Below are 23,740 nucleotides of genomic sequence, written 5' to 3'. Positions count from 1 at the left end.
AGGGGATCAGAGCACCCCAGCTCTTGACCCCATTCTGGTGCTGACAGTCAGTAGGAACTTTTGCACATCACTTAATTTGGGCCTCTTGATTTGACAATTGTTAAATAATGACAGTGAAACCTTTCAAAGAAAAAGTGAAGATCTAAAGGAGAGAGATTTCTGAGATTTAAAAGCCAAGTCCCCTCCTGGCAATGAAACAGCCACTAGTGACTACTGATTTAATGAGAATTTAATCTAAGCTTTTCATTGAACATATGCCATCTGCCAGGCTTTGTTCTAAGTGCTTTATGCGAACTAACTCCTCTAAGTTCCAGAACCGCATGATGAGGCCTGTACTATATTCATTCTCATTTTCCATTTGAACCAAAGCACAGATGGATTAAATCACTTGCCCAGGGGCACATGGCTGGGAAGTTGGGGTGCTGGGTTTGGAGCTAAGATCAGTCCAGAGTTTACATTCTTAACACTATGCTGTGCCTTGTCCTGAAGCTGCCTGTGATCTAATTAGTGCAGGCACTGAGATGTCATATTTTCACTTTGATTGGCAAGTCCTAGTATTTTCACCTATTGAATATTTAAAAAACCTATCCTGTGATCTGAACTTATATGCCAGTAAATAATTGATCGTTAAGAAGACATTATCAGGGATTTGCTGAATGCTGGGGCTATCATAATGAGTAAGGTACGTCCCTTGCCACAGTGGTGCTTATGGTCTCAAGAAAACTGCGAAAGAGAGATTATTTGTGACTGTGACTAGCTTCCCTCTTCAATTACTTCTTATATTCTTTGCCTCTAGCTTTATGCTGCCATAATTAAAATCGCCTATAGCGTCTAGTCTAGTCTCCTATGCATATATTATTTTTCATAAGCCTTTGTTCAGGCTGAATCCCTGAACCCCTTCCCATCTTTTATTTCCTGGTTCATACTTAAATTTCAAGAATCACTTCCTCTAGGAATCCTATCCAGGCACAATTTAAGATGGTCTAGAAGCGAACCACATTGGGGTGTTCAGTCCGTGATCAAGTACAGTGCATCAATGAATAAAGATGCTTAGTCCATTCAGGATGTTATGCAAAAATACCAAAGACTAGGCAGATTACAAACAACAGAAATTTATTTCTCACAGTTCTGGTGACTGGGAAGTCCAAGATCAAGGCACTGGCAGATCCAGTGTCTGATGAGAACCCACCTCTTCATTCACAGCTGTTGTTTTTTCACTGTATTCTTACATGGTGGAAGAGGAGAGGAGTCTCCATTGGGCCTTTTTTCTAAGGGCCCCAATCCCATTCATAATCCCTCCACCTTTGTGATTTAATCAGCTTCTAAAAGCCCCATCTCTAAATACCACCACTTTAGGGGTTAGGATTTCAATGTATTAATTCTGGGGAGACATATTCAGTCCATGATGGGTACCATGGGCAATATCTTGTACACCATTGATTCTAAACATATGTTTGGAGAAATTAACCAGAGAAGTTAACATGTTCTATCCTTTCTCCCAAGTCTGGAGTCTTTGCCCCATTTCTGTCCCACTTGCCTGCCCAGAGGAGGATATTTATAGCTGCATCCTAGTGCGCATGATCAGTATTCTTTCTAACACCATTCATAGGCCCTCGATGAGTTCTTGCTTCACTTGACATCACACACCTCAATTCTGCAGTCCTGGTAATACCCCTCATCCACACATTTGAAGATTAGGAAAACCAATTATTCACTTTCAGCATACATAGAAGAAAAACCAAAGTGCTGAAATGATTCTGCAACAATATTGCATTCTTTTTTTTTCTTACTCTCAAAGAGTTTTTTTTCTTACTCTCAAAAATAGGTTGGGAGGAGTTGGACACAAAATATGGCTTACAGCAATTATATTTTGAATATTTTAGAACCAGATTTCACATACACTATGGTTGTTTGACATGCTGATTCTATTAATTCCTCTAAGCAACTAAGACATATTCTCTTTGTTCAATATATTGAGGTAAGCCCAGAAACAATATCCAGCAAAAATGATGGCTAAGCTACAGTTTCTGTCAAAAAAGTAATAGAAATTGTGGGTCAGATAATAAGTTGAAATTACATTTATAAGCTAAGTAGTCAGCTCCTTAATCCATTTGTCAAATATTTCCTTAATTGATCACTCCCATCAATGAGAAGATCAGTATTTTTAAAGTCTAATTTGATTTCTAAGGGTATTGTATTTCCTAAAATGGCTCATTGTTGTAAACACAATAAAAATTAAAGTACTGAGTTTTTACTTCCATGAAAACAAGTTTAATATTTAAAGTTTAAGGAGAAGAAACACCATTGTGCTTTTCTGCCTTAGTCTGTATAAACAAAAAGTGAGAGCATTTTCTGAGAAAAGTCTTATGGAAAAATCCAATAAAATCAAAGAACCACCAGAATTCCATAGTAATCTTGAAGTTTAAATTGTGAGCTGTGTATTCCTGCTTTAAGACAGAAGCAGTACCTAACCTTCAAAGGGCACTGAGGAGAATCATTCCATAAGAAATTGGTTGCCTCAACCCTTCTGTACTCAGCAATAAAATGTGGCACAAGCAAATAAGAGTTTATTTACTGCTACATAAAACTTTGGCTCAACAGGCAAAGAGGGGAAGTCTGCTTTCGATTTCAACCATCTGGAAATATTATAAGCTCAAAGCTATGATCTTTCCAATTTTCTTGTAGGATAAGCAGCATGTCTTCTCCTTAACTCTATGCTCTGTAGGCCAGAGCATATGTCACAGAAATGACGATCATCAGAGGTAAATTTCCCCATTTAAGTGATTCACTCCTCAGGTACTTTGAAAAACTTGGGGGAAAAAATATATAAATAATGGCTTTTAAAAATGTGAAAACCCACACGTTTTAAATTAGAGAAGTTATTTGCAAAGTCATCATTGCTCTGTTTTGTAATCCCTCGTAAATGTAGAATTCTTCTACCTCCATTTGTCCTCAAAACTATTTTTCTTCTTCAGACTACATGAGACTCATTTCTTCTCATGAATATCTGGAATAAGGAGATGTGCCTCAAGTTTTGAGATAAGCCCTCTGAAATGTTGTTTGACATTTTGCAAGTCACTTAACTCCTTTGGAAGTTCTGTTTCTCTTTCTGTAAAATAGTACTGACCACCCACCAACCCCAAGGACATGGAGTGTGCCAGTGCTTAGGATGAAAGTGCCATGTAAATTCCAGGTAGGCAGTGTGGTCTGGTGTGGAAAGCGTTCAGCTAACCCCCGGAGGCTAAGGGGTTTTGTTCTCAGTTCAGAGACTAAGTGACCTTTGAGTGTCCATCTACACCTAGAGCTTCAGCTGTCCCCATGGGACAGTGTTCAACCTCAGTCACTACTCAACTGTGTTCCAAATTCACTTATTTGCCTTGCTTATTTTGGTTTATTATTATTGTACTCTTAATATCTCCTTCTATCCATTTTCTTTTTCTAAGACTTTTGAATTATCAATTTTTTTTTTTTTTGCTTAGAAAATACGGAAATTGTTATAAGATCCCAGAGCTCTTTTTGGGGAAATGTCACTTGGAAATAATAAACATAAATAACAATAACTACTTGGAAAGTTCCCCAGACAGATGAAGCCCTTTTGCTATTTCCATGAAATTGACCAAATGAAGTCAAGATTCTTAATTTCTAACTTTTACTGGTCCTCGATCTAGTCTGATCTTGAATAAGAAGTCACTATCTTTAATTTTCAATGCCATTTGAATCATAAATTAAATATGATTTTGTGTTTAGAATAAATGAATTTTATTCAAGAGATAATGGACAGAAAACTCATCCAATAAAAATTTTAAAATAACAGCAACAGTGCTTGAGGTAAGATGATCATATAAATTGCATCTAACTAGAGTTATCTAACTAGAGTTAACTCAAGGCAATTCTAATTCCTATGGTCTTTACTTGTAATTAGAGACAATATTACTTAAAAGAAGAACACATTCAGACAGTGCTTAACAATTCCACTTATTATTTGGTGATTTGAGGTTTTCATGATATTTGCTGTTCAAAGACATGATTTTTTAAAAAAAGCTTTGCAGTTCTCATTCGTCATAAGCACATACAGGCATACCTTACAGATACTGAGGGTTCGGTTCCAGACCACTGCAATCAAGCAAATATCACAATTAAGTGAGTCAAGTGAATTTTTTGGTTTCCCAGTGCATATTAAAGTTGTGTTTATACTATACTGCAGTCTATTAAGTGTGCAATAGCATTATGCCTAAAAAGAAATGCATTGCCTCTATTAAAAAATACTTTATTGCTAAAAATGCTAACCATCATCTGAACTTTCAGTGAGTCATAATCATTGATCAAAGTTCATATAACAAATATAATAGTAATGTAAGAGTGTGAAATAATATGAGAATTACCCAAATGTGACACAGAGACACAAAGTGAGAAGGTGCTGTTGAGAAAATGGAATGGACAGACACAGGGTTGCCACAAACCTTCAATCTGTAAAAAAACTCAGTGTCTATGAAGCATAATAAAGTGAAGCACAATAAAATGGCATATGCCTGTAATTAGAAGTGCGGTTTTCATAATAATAGATATAATAATACCTCTCAGATTGTTTCACCTGGACGCTGCTACATTTTTTTTTTTAGCATGTTGATAGCATTCAATTTTGGACACAATTTCTAGAGCTTAGAAGTTGGATGGACTGCAGAGTAGGCCCCTGTTAGGTGTTGAAGTGCTTAAATGACCAGCATCAGAGAGTGTGACTCTGGGCCAGAGCTCTGAAGAGGCTATGTCCACTTGGGTCCAGCTGTGTTCTTGTTGGAGTGGACCGCTGGATCTAATTTCCCTGGTGAGAGAGGAAATGTATAGAAAGAAGACACTTAAACTGTAGGATGTTTTTAGTTGACATCAAGAAGTACATAGTTAAAAATGAAAGAGATGTACTGAATATTTAAAAAGAAAGAAAAACAGAAAATAAAAGAGCACTTTAAAAGGCATAGAATAAGAGTCCTTTGCAAAGAATCACAGGACGTAAATCAGGACTGTGCAAATTAAGGACTTAGTTATGGAAAATTTGCCATGTTTTTCTGTTTTGCCGATTCACTCCAAAGTATGAATAGACACAGACCAGAAATACAAATTAGTCCCAAAGGCAATAGAGGCTGTAAAAATAAGTGGCAAAAAAAGGAGCTATGGAAACAGCACAGTGTGAAAGGAAAAAATAAAACGGTATGAGATGCCCACATCTTCACATGAGCTGTGGACTAGAGAGGTCAAAAAATATTCCAACCCTGAGGATTAAGGGGTTGCAAAACTACCAGATATATGAATGAAACCATCTTGGATCTCCCGACCCAATCAATCCAGCTGCTTTCTGAGTGCAACTGCCTGATGGATTCTAGGCAAGACCCGTAGAACTACCCTTCAACCCATAGAATTCTGGGGACGAAAATTTGTGTTGTTCAAAAAAATAGGTACATCTTTTTAATGTGTGTACACGCCAAGCAAAGGAGAGGCAAAAAATCTATGTGACCTATGTTATCCCATGCAGAGGAAGAGCAATGATTTTTGTTTTGTTTTGTTTTGTTTTGTTTTGTTTATTTTATATCTGCAGCCAGTACTTTTGGCAAAAATATCTGTAAACTCCAAATAAGATCATTTTTCACCAAAAAATTAGTTTTGCATTCATCCAGGAAGCAAAGCGGGTTGAATATCAAGGAAGATACTAAGTTTCTTTTACAATACTTGCTTAAGCTACAGAAATTCCAACAACTCAGATTCAGTAAGGAATTTCAAAACCAGGGCTTAAAGGAATGTGTTGTTTCATGAATCCTGGTGAATGTTGTAAGTTTCTTAATGAAACTGCCTCCATCTTGTTAAAAGAACGAGTGGTAGGAACTAAACGCTTCCAGGTCGAGTGCTGGGGAGATGGGAGTGTGTTACAACACAGGACATTGATCAATGACCACTTATCCATACGTCTGTGGATGTATACAAATCAAGTGTGTTAGAGGAATACACAAGTAGGGGTTGTTTTCTATTCATTTAAATTGTTGAACTCTTTAAGTCAGCTTGAAGAATCATTATTTTCTTTGTGAAATGGAAATTATGGCTCTCATATTACACAAGACTTTTGCCATGACAACATAATAGTCATGGAAAGAAACAACTCCAATCTTAAACTACCATAAAAAATTTAACCTAATATTGCAGAACCCTCATGGTTACAATGGGCAACAACGGCTGAAAGGATAGTGGGGGAGGGGAGGATTTTCAAGATCAAGACAGAAGAGCAGGACTGGCCCCCGCAAAACACACAAACCGTGGTTGTTCGCAGAATGAGCATTAAGAATTAGTTAGTTCTACCAGTTCGAATATAAAATTTACCATTTCCCCTTTCCTCCACCCTTTTACTTTTCATGTCTTTGCATCTTTTCCAACAGCCCTGTTCAGTACATTTAATAGAATCCCTTTCTGTGTGTTGGTAGTTGTAATGCCAGGTCTGTAAAAAGCAGATCTTAAACAGACAAACAAACAAAAACCCCTATTCATTATTTTTTTCAAAATTATTCTGGAAAAACCCTTACACTAAGCATTGCAACAAAAAGCTTCAATTCAAAAATAAAATAAAATAACTCGCCATGATCAATAGCAAGCCTCGGGTACTGAACTTTTTTCCTCCCAATAGTGCACCACCTATGCAATTTGGCATTTATCACCAGCTCTCCTTTACCAGAGTTGGCTCTCAACTGTTCTCTAGCTACTGCTGCCATCAAGGATTTGTCTGCGTATTTGAGGAAGAGAGCCAGAAAAAACAGTTATCTTTGCCCAAGAACATAAGTCTGTCCAGTAGCAGAATAAGCCAGGGATATATAATTGAGCTTTGGGTTTTGCACTCAGCTTAACAGTGATCCTCTCCTTGATCTTCTCAATGCATTTTCTTAAAGGTATTGAAAGCTGAATGTCTCTGAAAAAAGGTTTCTGCAAACAAGGCGAAGAACACTAAAACCTCAAACCCACTTAAATGGGCTAAGCTGTTTGTTTTAAACCTCTTGCACACTAGCAGGCAGTCAGTTAACTCCCCTCTCCACACACACTAGTATCTTCTTAGAACAACAATTGTATCTCAGGAGGGTTAAATAAATGGCCAGAAATCACATAGCTGGGGACTGGACTAGCAGAGTGAGGGTGAGAATCTGTCCCCATACTCAATCCTGCTCCTCCACGCCCGGCTGTTTCTCTGTGGCCAGGACAGCTTTTCTAGCCTTTTCAGCACATTTAAAGAAGTATGAGATAAAGTACTGTACTGAAGGAGTTTCATTCTCCTTTAACAAGAAGAACACATACATGGACTAAATAGCAATAACATATTGAAGTAGTCCAAACAGTAGTCCAAAAGATCACAAGGCAACAGAAATGTGTTTAACAACAAAATTTCAGACAGAAGTTTCAACTATAGAAAACCCTTAACATATTCTGGAGATGATAAATTGAACAGGCTAACTCCTACCTGATATTTCACCTACGTAGAGCAAAGAAGAGAAGAGAAAATCTGGGACTGGACTGATGAGAGCCTTAATATATCCCCTGGAGTCTGTATTTTCTGATTAGGGCATTCTGCTATCTTGGGAAACACATTCTTCTCTTCTCTGTATCTTTTCCATTGTCTGTTTATCATTGAGGTTTTCCCTATATTCTAAGGTGATAATTACTAGTTGAATAAATTGAGGGTAAGTTCTTTAAAGGGTAGGAAGGCCCATACTCACTGACAAAAGCATATATTTTAATCTTACTTCTTGAGCCAGTGCCTCCAACTCTTATTTTTTTCCTCTCTTGGTTCATATTGGTTCATAGGCAGGGAAAGTGGGCACTGTTGCCAGTGAGGTGGTGTAATGTTCAGGTCACAGAGCACTTCTGAAGGTCCCTGGGTTATATCTAAAAGCTGACTTTGTGCAAAATATCACCATCTCGAGTAGTATCTGTTGGATACTGAAGTTCCAGCTACACATGACTATTAACATAACATTTTGATTTGAGGTTTATTAAACTAACACAGAAATGGTCATTTCCTTTTTATAAGCCAGTCCTTAAGTTCAGGAATTTCTCATTTATAAACAGGGCTGCTGTGCCATATATTTATTCCTTCTCGTGCCGAAGTCCTTTTGTGATGAATTATTTTATCCAAGCACTTTTATTTCTTCACCCTTTTCTACAAGCCCAAGAAATTCAGATGCTGCTTAAGTCAGTCACAAGTTGCTCTGAAGTCCTCACACTGCCCTCCCAAAGTTGTAAAATAAAAGTAACCTTGAGCATTTGGATGGAGAACATAGGAAGAAAAAGCCTGTTTAAATCCATATTATTTATGGATTTAAATTTTTGTTTTTCCTTTTAGTTAAAAGCATGCACGATAGTGTAACTTCTAATAAACAATGGTCAGAAAGTAGAAATTAATTTTACACTGCTCATTACTTTTTTAAGATATATGAACAATTGTTGAACTTAGCTTATCAAAAGTGTCACCAAATAGCTATGCTTTTGGCCCACACTGTGTGGACCTTTCATAGAAACACTTTCACTAAATGTTTGACTTGCCTTTATTCTTACATCTAGCAGTAAGGATACAAAAATCACAACGTTATTTAACTAGACTTTGCTTGTACTCTAAAAGTGTAATTGAAATGGGGGAAATATTTGTTAGACCTTGACTCTAAAAAAGCTTTGTTTCTCCTGAGTGGCAAATAAGAATATTGATACCCTGGGTTCTATAACTGAGAAGTTCAGAGTACAGTTGAGTAAATGTAATTAGTCAGGACCTTCCAAGATGTATTTATTTGCAGTAACTTAACCCCTGGCTTTGTTTGCTCTTTGACCCTTTTATCCCATAAGGTTTTAGTTTTTTTGAACATGACATCTATTATTATGGGCTGAATTGTGTCCTCTCAAAATTCACTTGTTGAAGCCCTAACCACCAACATGACCTGTATTTGGAGATGAAGTGTCTAAAGAGGTAACTAAATTTAAACCAGGTTATAAGGGTGGGGCCCTAATTCAATAGGACTAGTGCCCTTTTAAGAAGAGGGAGAGACATCAGAGACCTCTCTCTGTGCCCACACACAGAAGGAAGGCATGTGAGGACACAGTGAGAAGAGGGCCTCCGTGAGCCTGGAAGAAAGGGCACACCAGAAACCTACCTTGCCGGTACCACGATCTTGGATTGCCAGTCTTCAGAACCATGAGAAAATAAATTTCTGTTGTTTAATCCACCCATGTGGTATTATGTTATGGCAGCCCAAACAAACTAATACACCTACCATACATACACCATACACATATACCATATGATATAAGGCATATTGCACAATCTTTTAAATTCTTTTTTATCATTCCAACTTTCAAGGTGGGAGAGAACAATGGCTCTATCTAAGCCAAGCAGCCATCCCTTCTTCTCCTCTGTCCTTAGAGATACTGGTCTGGTTCTACACCCTCTTCGAGATGAGTGGGGTGGGGCATACTCCTGGGACATTTACCTGTACCGTTTTATCGAATGTTCAGAAGTACGCTTTCCCTCTAACCACATCTTCTACCTGTTGTGTGTGTGTCAGGGAGAGATGGAGCCAAACCTAAGGATCCCTTCTTTTTATTCCAATAACAAAAGCTCAGTCCATGGTAACCCATATTTGTGTCTTGTAAATGCTGCAGCCTTAGGTGACAATGGCTTTCTTGGCTCTTCCTCCCTGGCTTAGTAATGACTGCTCCATAAGGCCCAGGGGAGGACTCTGGCTTTAACCGTTTCTGACTCCTGCTCACTTATATAGAAGCAAGAATGAGACGAGGAGAACATGCATTTGGGGCTACATCTAGTATTTTACAGAGTACCTAAAATCAAACACATCTTGCCACTTCCTTCTCAAACAAGCATAAATCCTCCCAAATAACCCAGGGACATAAAAGTCATATGCATGATACTGTGAAAACTTTGTTAGTAATTCTTAGGAATGAATAAGCATGACATTATTCTAGGAGTGCATTTGTCCCTTCCCTGCCTTGAGTTACATTATATGTGATAAAGATTTCTACATTGACTAATTAGTAATACATGACATACTCCCAAATGTCATGTCTCTAATGAATAGACGATTCCACTGACCAAGAGAGATGAGTGGAAATTGGTAGTGGTTCCCCTCCACAATTGTTGATATGAACTGAGTCATTCCTAAGAAGTAAAGATGACAGACAATGACCAAATGAAGTTATAACACTATGTTATCAACTTAGAAGATTTATAAAAAGACTTCTGTACCCAAGTAGCTTGCTATGTTAACAGTCCTTGGTTGTTTGATCACTGTTTGTCTTAGTGGGCTGCTACAACAAAATGCCATAGAGTGGGTGGCTTAACCAGCAAGGATTTATTTCGGGAGGCTGGAAAGTACAAGATCAAGGTACCTGCAGATTCAGTGTGTCTGGTGAGAACCCTCTTCCCCGTGTGTAGTTGGCCACCTTCTGTGGTGCCCTTTCTTCACAGAGGAAGAAATCATATTCTCAGGTCTTGTCTTACAAGGCACTATAACCCCATTCTCGAGACCTCCACTCCAGTGACCTGATTACTTCCTGAAGGCCCTACTTCCAAATACCATCCTACTGGGAATGAGGGCTTAAATATGTGAATTTTGGGACAGCACAAATAGTCCATAGCAGCATTGTTTGGAGGAAAAATGAAGCACAGGTGCTTCTGTTAGAAGGGTTTTCTTGAAGTGGAGAGGGAGCCTTCACTTACCCCGAATGCTTTCATCTAGCTATAGTTGTGTTGAAATCTTGGCCTTGCCTTTTGAAGGGAGTATTTCAAACTCTCACAGAGTGACTGAAAAGGTCACACTTTTGATCAGATGATCGGGTGAGAGCATCTAATGAGATGTGGCCAAGAGTATGCTCAGCAGATATGATTCTGATTAGGAGGTCCCAGAGAGCGTACAGCTGTCAACAATTCAAAGATTTTGAAGGCCACTCTTCCTACTACTTTAAATCCTAGACTTTTAAGAGCCACCAATTGCTCAAAATGAACACATTCTGAAGTGAACCCTTGAGCGGAGCACTCTCTGTGAGCTTACCGGCTGTTCTTAAAAGACACATAAGTGTTAAGAGCCAGAAAACTGGCTGTCTTTGGCTTTGGTACCTGAAAAGGACAAAATTTTTCTATCAAACCATTGAAACCACCATGTGATCATGGTTTAACTCAGGAAAAGGAGACCCAAACCCTCATTTCTTCCCTGCATCTAAGGTTCATTTTAATTTTACCTCTAGTTGCTTTCAGCTTGAGTAGTAGGATAAAAAAAAATTTTTTTTACTCTATAAAATAAATCCCAATATATGTGTAAGTATACACAAACATACTTGTGTATGTGTGCATCTGCTTATGTATGCATGAGGAGAGAACTATATTTCCCAGATGAAAATTTGCAGTTACTTGTTTTTAACTTTTTTCTCTGTGAAACATAACCATTGTTTTCATCCTTATTTCTCAAATACAATCTTATACATTACAGAACTTCAAGGATATGAGCGTATTAGAGGGTACTGTCTTCAACCATGCATTCTAACTGGTTTAATTCCTTGGTACTAATACCCTTAAATTGCTGGCTTCGGTGTGGTGACCTATACCAACTAAAACTGGGTAAAGATTAGAAGAGATGTGTGGAAGTAGGGTGCAACTAACATTCATTTCTTATCTTTTAGGACCTAGATATATGAGTCAGATTTGTGAGAATAATAAGTCTAAGGGTGTCCTATTAAATAGCTGGTGGTAAAAATGTTTTAATTAAGCATACATTTTCCATTATTTCCAAATGTTTATGATTGCTTCTTCATCAAGAAAAAGTATCTTTATCATGCAACCCAAACATGTATATTTGTGTTGCCGAGGATAAATGTATAAGATGTTGGCAAAAGATAGAAGAACTGTTACATAAAGATGAAATAAAATTACATAAATAATATTTATTATGTTTAATAGTGGTACAAAAACATTTTTCCCTCATTAAAATACTGTTAGCAACTGCATTTGTCTGAGTAGTGCTGTCTCTCTGGGGTAACAATAAGGAGGTTTTATTGGATTATCATAATCAAGTTTATTTCTTGTTCATATTAGAGTCCAACCTCAGTATGCTTTTGTTGGCCAAGTTCTGTCATGTAACGCCAGGCTGAGTCCATCTTGTAGTGCTGTGACATGTGGCCTCCACAGTCACTTCCAAAAAGGAAAGTAAAATCTAAAAGATTGCCCAAGAAGTTTTAAGGGCCAGCTCTGAAATTAGTGCTTGAGTCTTCAACTTATATTTCATTGGCCAGAATTCAGTCAAATGACCCTGATCTTCCTGTGAATGAAGCTGGAAAATGAAGTCTTTCTCTGTGTCTGGGAATAGAAAACAATGGAGTGAGCCCCTAGCATTGTTTCTGTGGTGATGGTATTTATTAATATCATTTTTATTAATGCATTTGATTAATTTAGTGAGAAGAAGACAAATTAAGTTTAATATTATATAAAATATTGGTTTACCACATTATATAATAGAAATTCAAAGATCTGGCTCTGAATTTTATTTATTTGGAACCTGGTTTTAAGGGCTGTGATGGCTGAAAAAGTTACTTCACAAAGATATAGACTCAAACGGGAGAAGAGAATTTGAAAAATGTATTTTTTGTTTGTTTGTTTCATAGGCCTTAAAACTCATCTGATGAGGGAATGTATTTAGCTTCTGTCCATATGGTTGCCCGTCTTTTCCTGTAGGTATTTCTCTGCAGTAGGCAAAACAAGTGTTTGTTTAATGATTTCAGTCTTTTGTTGTTAAAGAACCTCAAAAGTGGTTCCTAAGCATTTGTTTTTACCTTAAAGGAGACTTTGAAAAGTACTCATTTCAGTAACAAATATCTTAAAGCATTGTTAGAAAAATCAAAGAACTATGTCTTAGTCATGATGGCCTCGTACTATTACTTACCAGGAGACTGTCAAGGTACAAAATGCTCTCAGAAGGAGCTCCGTAATTAATTAAGATAGATATAAATTCATAGTTGGAATAGTCTCCTAATAATTTAAATATTTTCAAATTAACATCTTATTTTTACTCTGTAGCATGGCTGATAAAGAGTTTATTCTAGTAGAATGGTTAGCTTCTCCATGTGCTTGGATTTTGTTCTGGTTGTGTTGTTAATAATATCTTCAATTTTCTATTTCTTAATAGTATTTTAAGCCAGTTACTCATTTTATTAGCATTAGATGTTTAAAACTAGGTAAAGTAATTAACAAATTCACTTAAGTGGGTAAAATTAGACTACAAATTATTGCAATACACTAGAAGAAAGAGAAATAAATGTAAGTTCTACTGCCAATCCTTCCACATTTTGGAACTTGTACATCTTCCCTCTGGACATGTCTTGAATAGTATGTGATCATCTTCTAGGTGGCCTGAGTGAGGCCTACTTCATCAATCTATGTTTTAAATATTTATAAAATAATTAGTTTATATTTACAAACAAAGACAATTCAAAGTTCTAGTATTTTCTTCCTTCAACCCAACAGAGCATCTTAGGTATTTCCTGAGTGCGTGTGCTCCATGGTAGAGGATGCTTTTCTAGGATCCAGCACACAGGCACTTCATTCAAATGCTGAGCTGTTACAGTGGATTAATAGTAAAAGTTTTAGGTAGAAAAGCTTCAAATAAAGCTGTTTATTTTCATCCATATATTTCAGTTATCCAATTTAGTATTTTTTTTATTGGTCATCATAAATTTTCATTATTTAAGTTTTCTGAACTTTTAATCTGGCTCTGTATATTAGGTAATTTATTTTTATGTGAAAAGTTTGGGTGGGAGTGAGAGGAACCATGAGGACAGCACTGGCCAGCAAGGCTGTTTCTGCTAGGTACCAAAACCAAGGTTGCTTCAGCTTTTGACTAGCATTCCCTGGCAAGTGTATATAAGACAAAAGTGAGGTCCTGTGTTTTAATATCCACCCAGTTTAACATTAAAAAAGGAAAAGTAATTATTATTCATGCATACAGTGAATTTCCTAAATTTGCATCTGGATTTAATAATACTTTGGATAAAATATTATTATATCTACTAAATACAGTAAATAAAGTGATAAATCTGGAGGCTCTGAAGTTAGACTTTCTGGGTTTGAATACTGGCCCTGCTACTTAATATGTGCACAGCTTTGACTATTTATTTAATGTCCTTAAGACTAAATTTTTTATTTCATAAATTCCTTTGAGGGTTCAATAAGATAATACACATGCCAGAGTACAAAGCAAACAGACACTGTGGGTCCAACATGTGAGTTTCATTATTAGTATTACTAATATATCTATGACCACTACTACTAAATAGTGTAAGGGTATATTTATATAATTTTGCAAAAATGTATTATTTTATATAAAATTATATATAAAAAGTATTTTATATATATAAAAATTTGAAAAATAAAATATGTGGGGTTTTTCTGCAAAACTTTATTTCTTTAAAAGTGCTAAAGTTTCTTGATTCTTCCTCAGGCCATTTATACTCATATCCTCTGTGTGACCTACATCATGTCTATTATCCCTCTTGTTCTATATAAATCTATAAAATACAGGGTAAGAGTATGGATGTCATAATGTGAGTTTCATGGAAGTTCCTAGAAGAGTCTGCTAAGTTCTTGAAGCATTTTATTTTTTAAGCACTCTTGTTTATGTATTTATATGTTTAATTTTTACCATAATACTCTATTATGTGTTTTTTTTAGTGATCCATTGATAAGGCCTTCCTGAATTATAGTGTGGAATACAAAAAGAAAATACAAGGACAACAAAAATTATCCTATTTGTATCACAGTCTGGCCCATGACTCAAAGCCAGTATTGGAGCCAACAAAGAAAAGAAAAATAAGCCAAGAACTGAATTCATATTTGGACTGTTGCATTCTGGGTGTGTCAGGGGCCTCACGACCTTTTAGGTTAAATTACTTACTCTGCTCTCATTTCCCCATGCTCCCTGTGTTTTTTAGGAAGAGCTTCCAATGGAAAAGGCACTGGTCCATACCGGCTGCAAGAAGCTTGTTTATAAAGATCAATTCAAATGAGCAAACAATGATTGAACACCTCTCATAAGACAGAATCTGTGCTAAGTGGCAGGACACAAAACAAAGAACTAAACATTACATCTGCCTTTCAATGGCTCAAACTGCAGTTGAAGTGAGAAGGAGATGAGTAGGGAGGAGAGAGGGAGGGGGAGGGTTGTGGAAAGGAGAGGCAAGGAAGGGGGGTAGGGGGGATAGCCCATTGCACTTCCACAGAGACAAGCATAATCATAGAAAAACAAAACGATGCATAGTGGAGGGGATATGAGCCAAATCATTTAAATAGTTTGAAGAAGATCAAAATCTTTTTTTTGAGCCCACCTGTAAACTTAATTTCCTATTTGATTTTTGAAATAGTAGAGGGACAAGTTTCCATTTCTTATTCCTTTTTGTTTTAAAATTAATTTTTAATACCTAAACATGTGATGTACAAATGGAGATTATACTTTCTGAGTTTATAGTACATCTTGCTGCTTTCAACAAGCCTACATCGATTAATACACAGTATTAATAAAGCCAGAGCACTTCTCATTTCTCCCAGACCTTGCGACTTAAATCGAGAGAGGCAGCCAGTAAGGGAGAATTCCTGGCAGCAAATGGAAGTTATTTTAGGAAAGGACAGTTTAGGGAAATGGATAAATATAGTGGATTATCACTCAGCAATAAAAAAGAATGGATTCCGCTATACACACAATGTATATTTCCATCTATAACCTCTTTCAATACCTGTGTGTGACATGTTATTACTCCCCTTATTCTAGATATGAAGAAACTGAGGCACAGAGATCATAAAGTTGCTGTGGATCTTTTTGTACAAGTCTTTTTGTGAATATATATTTTCCTTTCTTGACTAACTACTTAGGAGTAGAATTTTGGGGTTATAGGGTAGATGTGTAGTTAACACTGCTAAGAACAGCCAGATCTTTATCCAAAAGCTCAAGACTGTTATCTTACCTATTCTTAGATATATCCTGATTCATAGTAATGTGATAAGTGCTCAGAGAGTGTTTTAAATGACTTAATGAAAGCTTAAAAGCTATAATTTGGATTTTGTGCTAAATAATTTATACAAAATCATCTAATTTAATTCTCTCAACAATTTCATGACACAGAAATTATTGAAATTCTGTCTAATGATGAGGTATAAAATGACTGGACCAATGTCACCCAACTAATTAGTTTAAAAGTAGAACTTAAATGCATATCTTCATCATTTATCTTCCTTCCAGAATTTTTGAGAGAATGAAATAAAGAAGGATTGTGAAGGTTCTTTGTAAAGTGCAAAGCAACTTCTGGTAGAAAACTCTAAGGAGAGTGTCATAGACAGTCTGTGTTTGGAAGGAAATATCATCCCAAATCCGAACACCTCCAAATATCACATTTTTTGCCACGAGACCTTGCAACTCCTTTGTTAAGTGTCAAAGTCTATTCAGCCACCCTCTAATCTTAGTTTGCCTTTATGATGTTTGACAGATGGGACAGTAACAATGTGACACAAATAAAGACTTGAAATTCACTTCTTTATCAGGACTTCCTGGCTTCTTGCTCTTGATGTAGCTCTAGGGAGTACTTCTGCAACCATCACCATGTGAATAAGTTTGGGTGAGGCTGTGAGATCATGTGAGGCATGTGGCCTGTCGGTCCACTGACATTAAACCAGCCACCAGCCTTGTGAGTAATGCCATCTGACCACCCACAGCCCTGGCTGAGCTGCCAAGTGGGCCCAGACTAGAACTGCCAGCCAACTCACAGAATTATCAGGAATAATAAATTTTTTTGTTTAAGCCAAAATGTTTTGGGGTGATAGTTATACAATAAGAATTAAGTGACACACCCCCGAGAGGGAGCCTGGGGAGATAGATTTAACCAATCTTCCTGAAAAAGAATTCAAAATAAAGGTCATAACCATACTGATGGACCTGCACAGAAATATGCAAGAGCTAAAGGATCAAGTTAGGAGGGAGAATACAGAAATAAAACAATCTCTGGAAGGACTTAAGAGCAGACTGGATGAGGTGCAAGAATTAAGTGACATGATTCCCAAATTCAGTTTACCTATAATACTCTCTTTTCGTTTGCACCACTAGATAGATACAGGTTCCATGGAATGGTTGTAGTAAAGGAAGAGGTGGCGTAGTAAAAATGAAATGAGCAATTGGAATCAAGGTGTCCCGTGCCCCAGGTATGAAACAACCTGATTTACTTGTATTTAGAGAGGGAAATATGAAATCAATAGTGGCAAAACATATTTTATCCTTAATTGCAAATGATCATGTTGTAAATGAAATATTTTTGGGTGATGATATTTTACTGAAAAGAATGTTATAGAGGATCTTTTCTTCCATTATCCAAACACACTAGCTGGCTTATTTTAAAAGACGTCTTGGAAAGGACATTAATTAATTTTCATGCTAAGCTTGTTCCATAGTTTTGGCTTCATCTGAGGAGTGGAGGTCAAGGAGCACTTCTGCAGTGTTTCCTCCAGATCGTTGTTTCTAATTCTTTTCTAACCAAAAGCCATCTCATCTAAATGCAAATATTTGTTGTTACTTAAAACTGTGGATAGACTCTATTTAATAAATGGCAAACATTGCCAAGTTGATTGTGGTGAGCTCACAAATTCAAACAGAATGGTTTGACTGTCATTGATCAAAAATGAATTGGATTATTTTGATCATAAAGTGAACAGAATTCCATTTAAAACATAGATAATGCCTAATGAATTATACAGTCCATGTTTGTCATTGTATGGGGGGACCCAGTCAGACACCCAGTGCCACAGGTTTCTTCCTTCTTGGTAGCTCAGTCTAGCCTTTCATCTTTGGCAAAATAGCAGTGTCATGCACATGGGAAGAACACAGGGTTGAGATTCTAAAGAATTCTATTTGATTCTCAGAATTATAATCAATGAGCCATGTTTTGTAGTACAATTAAACTACTTAATATCTTTGCAAATAAATTTTCTTATCTCTGAAATAGCTTATATTTGAATACTTACTCTATGCCAGCCAATGGACACTATGTTTTATATGGGGTATCTCATTAATTCTCACAGAAACCGTATGAGGTAGATTTTTCATTATTATTATTTATTATTTATTTTTTATTTTTTTACCTTCCAGGATATTAAGGTTTGGAGAGTTTAAGTAACTTGTCTAAAGAGTTAAAGCCTATGATTCATACAGCCAGGATTCTAGACAGGTCTGACTACGGAGCCCAAAATTGTAATTATTCTCCCATAGTCCTTTTCTCCCCATCCTACCTCCATCTCAGGTCTTTCAGGAATTTTCTTCCTTTTCAATATCAAAGGATTGTAATAAAGAATAAAATGAGAATGCATATGCAAGACTTTATGTTCTTGAAAGTTCTGTGCATATTAATATTCATTCAACAAATGATTATAAGCAGCTACCACACAAGTAACAATTGGATTTTAACCAATCCAGTGTATGGATACTGACAGTTACTCCAAGGAATACACACTAAAAGTCAGAATTGTCCTCCATGACACCAATGTCATAAAGTTAGCCATGTATCCAAAATATTTGTGTTGCCTTTAATAACTGTCGGTCATCAGTGAACCTATATAAATATTTTTGAATTAGTACGTGTATATTCATTCTCTACCTCTGGGTTAACAAGTTCCATATGTTTATTCTCAATTCAGTTGTCCTTTTGTTTGTGGCTTAAAGTCCTTCTCAAATTTCAGACTTTTTCTAGTATTCTGAGTTTATGAATGAGTTTATATTCAGTTTAGTTAAGTCCTTCATGATTGTATAGACTTCAGTTACATTTTTCTAGGTCTTTGTTTTCCCATTTTCCCAACCTGAAGAGTCATAATATTTTTGAAACTCTTTTTAGCAACATTAGGTGTTGTCTATGTGATGCCAAACATCTGGCTGAAAATGAAATAAAGAAGGGAAACATCAAGCTGTATTCACATATCCAGCTGTTTGGCATTAGGTAGCTGCATTTCTAGTCCTCATCCGGATATTTAGAGGCAGGGAATACGTGGCCATATCTTTCTTTCTCTAAGGGTTACTGAGTGGTGCAAGAGGGTAATAGGGTTTAGGAGTGATAAATCAGGATGTCGTGGTGTCCACACATCCAAAGAGGTGATTGTATTCAATTTCTGTTCTCTGGCTTTGAAACAAGAAGATGATCGTCCTCTGGGGACTTCCAATGGCAGAGACTTGGAAACGCGTTTCCAAAAAGGGAACCTCCAAGGGTGATTAGTAACGAGATGGGGGCTTGGGTTACTGTTGTGGTAGGTTTTAAAGTTAGGACATTCTGTGGTTTGGCAGGGATTAGAGAAAGTGGCCAGGAAGAAATATGAAGGAAATGTTCTTGAAAGCCCTTTTCTCAAATGAGGCCATAATTGTCTAACTTGTATATAGTCACAGTTCTTCTGCAGTGTACTGCACAAGACATAAGATAAATTAGCTACAACACTGGGGTAATGGAAGAAAAGGGCCATTATAATTTTCATACAACCAGCAAAGTACTGCAGTTTCTAATTAAGTGCCCCAGTCTGTTGTACAATGAATTATTTGTGAACTTTTAAAATATAATTTGGAATCTTTGAATAAATGACTTACGGCCATGTGGTAAAAGCAGAGACATTTATGCTGGGACACATGGATTGCATTATCTTCTCTGGGGCTTGCTTGCTCTTCCACTGACTGGGTGGGAGTACCTGGTGTAGCCGGGAAGCAAGGGTCCAGGAGGTTTGGCAAGAGGACCCTGTGCTACCTCAGCTGGCAGGAAGCCAAAGGTCACTCTGAAAGAAATCTTTAATCAGATTAGTTGTTGTCTGGGTGGTGGTGCCTTCTGATTTTGAAATGTTAGTGACATCAAGGGCAAAGAATTCCCAGCAGGGCCCAGGGAGCTATGTAATATTTTGAAAAGGATTCCTTGGTTCATGTTGTGCAACTACCCACTCTCTGAAATTTACCTTCAGGGAGAAATCGAAAACATTCCCTGTGTATAGATATATCACAAGGACAAGAGCACACGGGCCAGCATGTTCGGACATCTATTTTGATCCCTTTAATGGTCAAGTCAAAAGTCTCGTTATCTTGGATTTGGCCAAAATAGTCTCTCGGTTCTCAGAAAAAAAATGTCTTAAAGATCCACAAAAAGGCTCTAGAGGCTTCTTGGACATCAAACTTCTTGTACAAAACATTTTTGATGAGTCAAGTATAAACACACCAGACACATAGAGGCCAAATTTTTCTTGACAAACATGAGCTTAATAAGGGGGTGGGGATGGAAGGCAGAAAAAAGAGGTGGAGAGGTCTTGGGAAAACGTGCTGAATTTTGTTGATCACAAAGTGTTACACAAACATTTCTTGATGCATGAACCCATCAGAGCTGGCTTCACTCAGCATCACTATTGTTCCAGCAGGAAACCGGGTGATAATATTTGGGTCAGTTGTTATTTAGTATTTGCCCAAAGCAACTCTGATACACCGCCCCCCCCCATGTCACAGTTGTGCATAGTAACTGACACGACTGGTATCCTTAGATACCCATACCCTTTTGTTTTTTTCAGAATCAGAATACTTTCTTGCTTAGTAAATGTGAATATAATTACATCTAGAACTCAGGAAGTACAAGTAAGTATATCAGAAAAGACTTCCTGGAGAAGAGGATACTTAAAATGAGTTTTAAAGGCCATGAGGGATTTAGCCATTCATAGCAATATGGTCAAATCAATAGGAGAAAAAAAATGCTTCAAAGTACAATGAAACTGGATGGTATATTCTGGAAACTACAAATAATCTGGATTCTTAGAATGTCAAATTTGGGGGAAGAACAAGGGGATGAGACTGGAAAGGAAGGCAGGGCTCAGATGATGGCAATATTTTGAGAGTGATGATTAACCTTAGAGAGATTGTAATGAGGAAGTGGAGTGACTGTGTGAAACATCATGCTGGCTGCAATGTGGATGGACTAAGACTATAAGCAGGGTAAAAGATTTGAGTGTTGTTACAGTATTTCAGGGAAGAGCTGATAAAGATCTGAAAAGTACCCCTGGAGACTGAGATGAGATGGCAAGATAGGGAGATGAAAAAAAAGAAAAGGTCTCCAGTTATGCTACTAAGAGCTAGAAAACATGGAGGAGTAGAAAGCCTTCCAGTACGCAGAGATTCTGGAACACAGATTTTGGGTTAAAGTCTGGATTCAAATTCTACCTCCATCACTATCAGCTATGTTACCTTGGCTAACTCAGTTAATCCTTGTCCTGTAGTTTCTCTGTCTGCCAAATGGGAATAAAATAGTATCTACCTCATACAATTGTTCTTTGAGGGTTGAGTTAACATATAAAACACTAAAAAAAGTGGATGGCAAAAAGTAAGCATTATATTATCAGTGATACACACAGCTACTGTGCTGAGCCCTTAATATGTATTTTCTTAGTTAATTTTTCAAAGAACCCCATGAAAAGGGCACTGTCATCCTTATTTTCCAGATGCGGATACAACAATCTGGAGAACCTGCATAACTTACCCAGAGTCACGGAGCTGCTAAATGATAAAGATGGAATGTAAGTCCGGAGCCCATACTCTTAACATTTTGTTATGACTTTGGTGAAAGTCCAGGCTTTCTTGCCTCTGAATAGGGAGAAGCTCAGGTACAACATAGAGTATAAGATGCATTTTTTTCTACTTGTGTCCAGGAATGAGTGCATGTAGCACTACATTTTATGGGAGATAGCTTGGTACAGCAGAAAGTAGAGAAGTTTGAATTTAGGACACCTAGTTTAAATATCAACTCACTAATTTATGATTATTACTTTGAGAAATGTCTTCATCTGGGTGTAGTTGGAGATGGGAGATAATCAAGTTGGAGAAAGTCCTTTGTAAATGATGATATGCCAGATAAGCATTAGTCACTGACTGTCCCCTTAAAATGAATCCATGATCATGACTCCCTTTTTCTCAACCACCAGAGCAAGCCATAAATGAAAACCATCCCTCTCCAACATCATTAATTCTACGTGTTCAGAAAGAATGTCTCTGCCATTTTCCATTGTACAAGAATTTTAAAAGGTAATTCATTGTTGCTTCTTATCTCCTTCCAGCCAGCTCTAATTCAACATGACTCAAACATTTTTCTAAGTCATTAATGGCATAAACTAATGCTCCTCCAGACAGGAGGAGGCACCAGTTAGACCAACAAAGAGCAGTTCAGAATTTCCTAAACTAAGATCTTTGGTTCTCTGAGGAATCCTTAAGCACATTCCCAAAAGTGCATGAATATTTTTAATTTGGTAATTTCATATCACTGGCAATTTAAAAATATGCACATAAGCATATTTTTGACCACCTGACAGCAGCCTTACAATGAATAATTGTCCCCATATTCAAAGACGTTGATAGTGTCTTTGTTTTAAGTTGGGTGCACCCAAGTACAGCTGGCCCTTGAACAATGAAGCTTTCTACAGGTGCTGACCCCCTGCACAGTAAAAACTCTATGTATAACTTTTGACTCCCCTAAAACTTAACTACTAACAGCCTGCTGTTGAACGGAAGCCTTCCTGATTACATAAATAGCTGGTTAACATATGTTTTATAGTTATACGGATTATGTAGTGTATTCCTACAATAAAGTAAGCTAAAGAAAAGATAACATTACTAAGAAATTCAGAAGGAAGAAAAAACACATTTACAGAACTAAACTATATATATTGGAAAAAAATCTGCATGTAAGTGGACCAGGGCAGTTCAAACCTATGTTGTTCTGTGGTCAACTATAGCGCTGCTTTATCATAAACTGAAGTGGAAAAAAAAATGGGGGGAGAGATACTATGTAAATGGTGCATTCCTGCCAAGTGAAATCCAAATGACATCATGAGATGGTTTTGCAGTAGTTGGAACAGAGGAGAGTGGTGGAAAAAAATGACTGACCTCAGAGTACACAGATGCGTGGGTATGGTGGCCGCAAAAGAACTGGAACCTTTATAGTGAGTATTGTGAACGGTTTTAGTTTCAAGAAAGCAGCAGCATCCATTACATTAAATAAGTGTTACTGAATTGAATTTTACTAGGTTGCATCTGTTGTCTGAATTTAATTAGTAAACATGTTTGAATTTTATAGCTTAAATTAATTATAAGCATAATAATTACATCTAGATATAGATTCGGACATATTTAATGAGCATTATGATAAAAATAATTTAAATCAACATGAATATTAAACAGAACTTTTGTTCCTTTAAAAAGGAGTCTGTTCATTACTTAAATTTGAGAAACACTAATACTAGTGGAAAAGAACACAGGCTTTGGAATCAGATGGATTTGGATCCAATAGACCCAATTCCTCTACTCCCTGCTGTGTCATTTTGGGTGAGTTGCTTGGCTTTTCTAAGCCTTAGCTGCTTCATTTTAGAAGGTGTTCATTATAAAAATCACAAATATTTAGATCTTCGTTTTTGCCAGAGATATTTAAAGAACTAAACATATATTAACTCTATTGAAACAATCTTATGAAGTAGATGTTAAAGTTATTTGCATTTACAGGTGAGGACACTAAGAAAAATTAAGCAATTTGTACAAATTCACACAGTTGTTAGAACATAGTACTAGATAATCTAACTCTAGGGCTCAGTCTTAACCACCTTGTCACACTGCCTTTGAGTCATCCATGATGGTTGCTTATA

General features: G+C 36.8%; 1 long non-coding RNA gene across 1 annotated transcript in view; it reads left to right on the top strand.

Moving 5' to 3' along the window:
- The window catches only part of LOC140848016 (uncharacterized), a 112,775-nt gene extending 90,552 nt beyond the window's left edge, over positions 1 to 22,223 (top strand). Inside the window, exons 2-3 of the long non-coding RNA XR_012128465.1 lie at positions 21,551 to 21,625; positions 22,031 to 22,223. This is a non-coding gene — a long non-coding RNA (uncharacterized lncRNA). The remainder of the gene's footprint in view (positions 1 to 21,550; positions 21,626 to 22,030) is intronic.
- The last annotated feature ends 1,517 nt before the right edge of the window (positions 22,224 to 23,740 follow it).

Source organism: Manis javanica, chromosome 2 (genome assembly GCF_040802235.1).
Source record: "Manis javanica isolate MJ-LG chromosome 2, MJ_LKY, whole genome shotgun sequence".
In the NCBI taxonomy this organism is placed as follows: Eukaryota; Metazoa; Chordata; class Mammalia; order Pholidota; family Manidae; genus Manis; species Manis javanica.
This window is presented reverse-complemented; position numbering and strand designations above follow the sequence as displayed.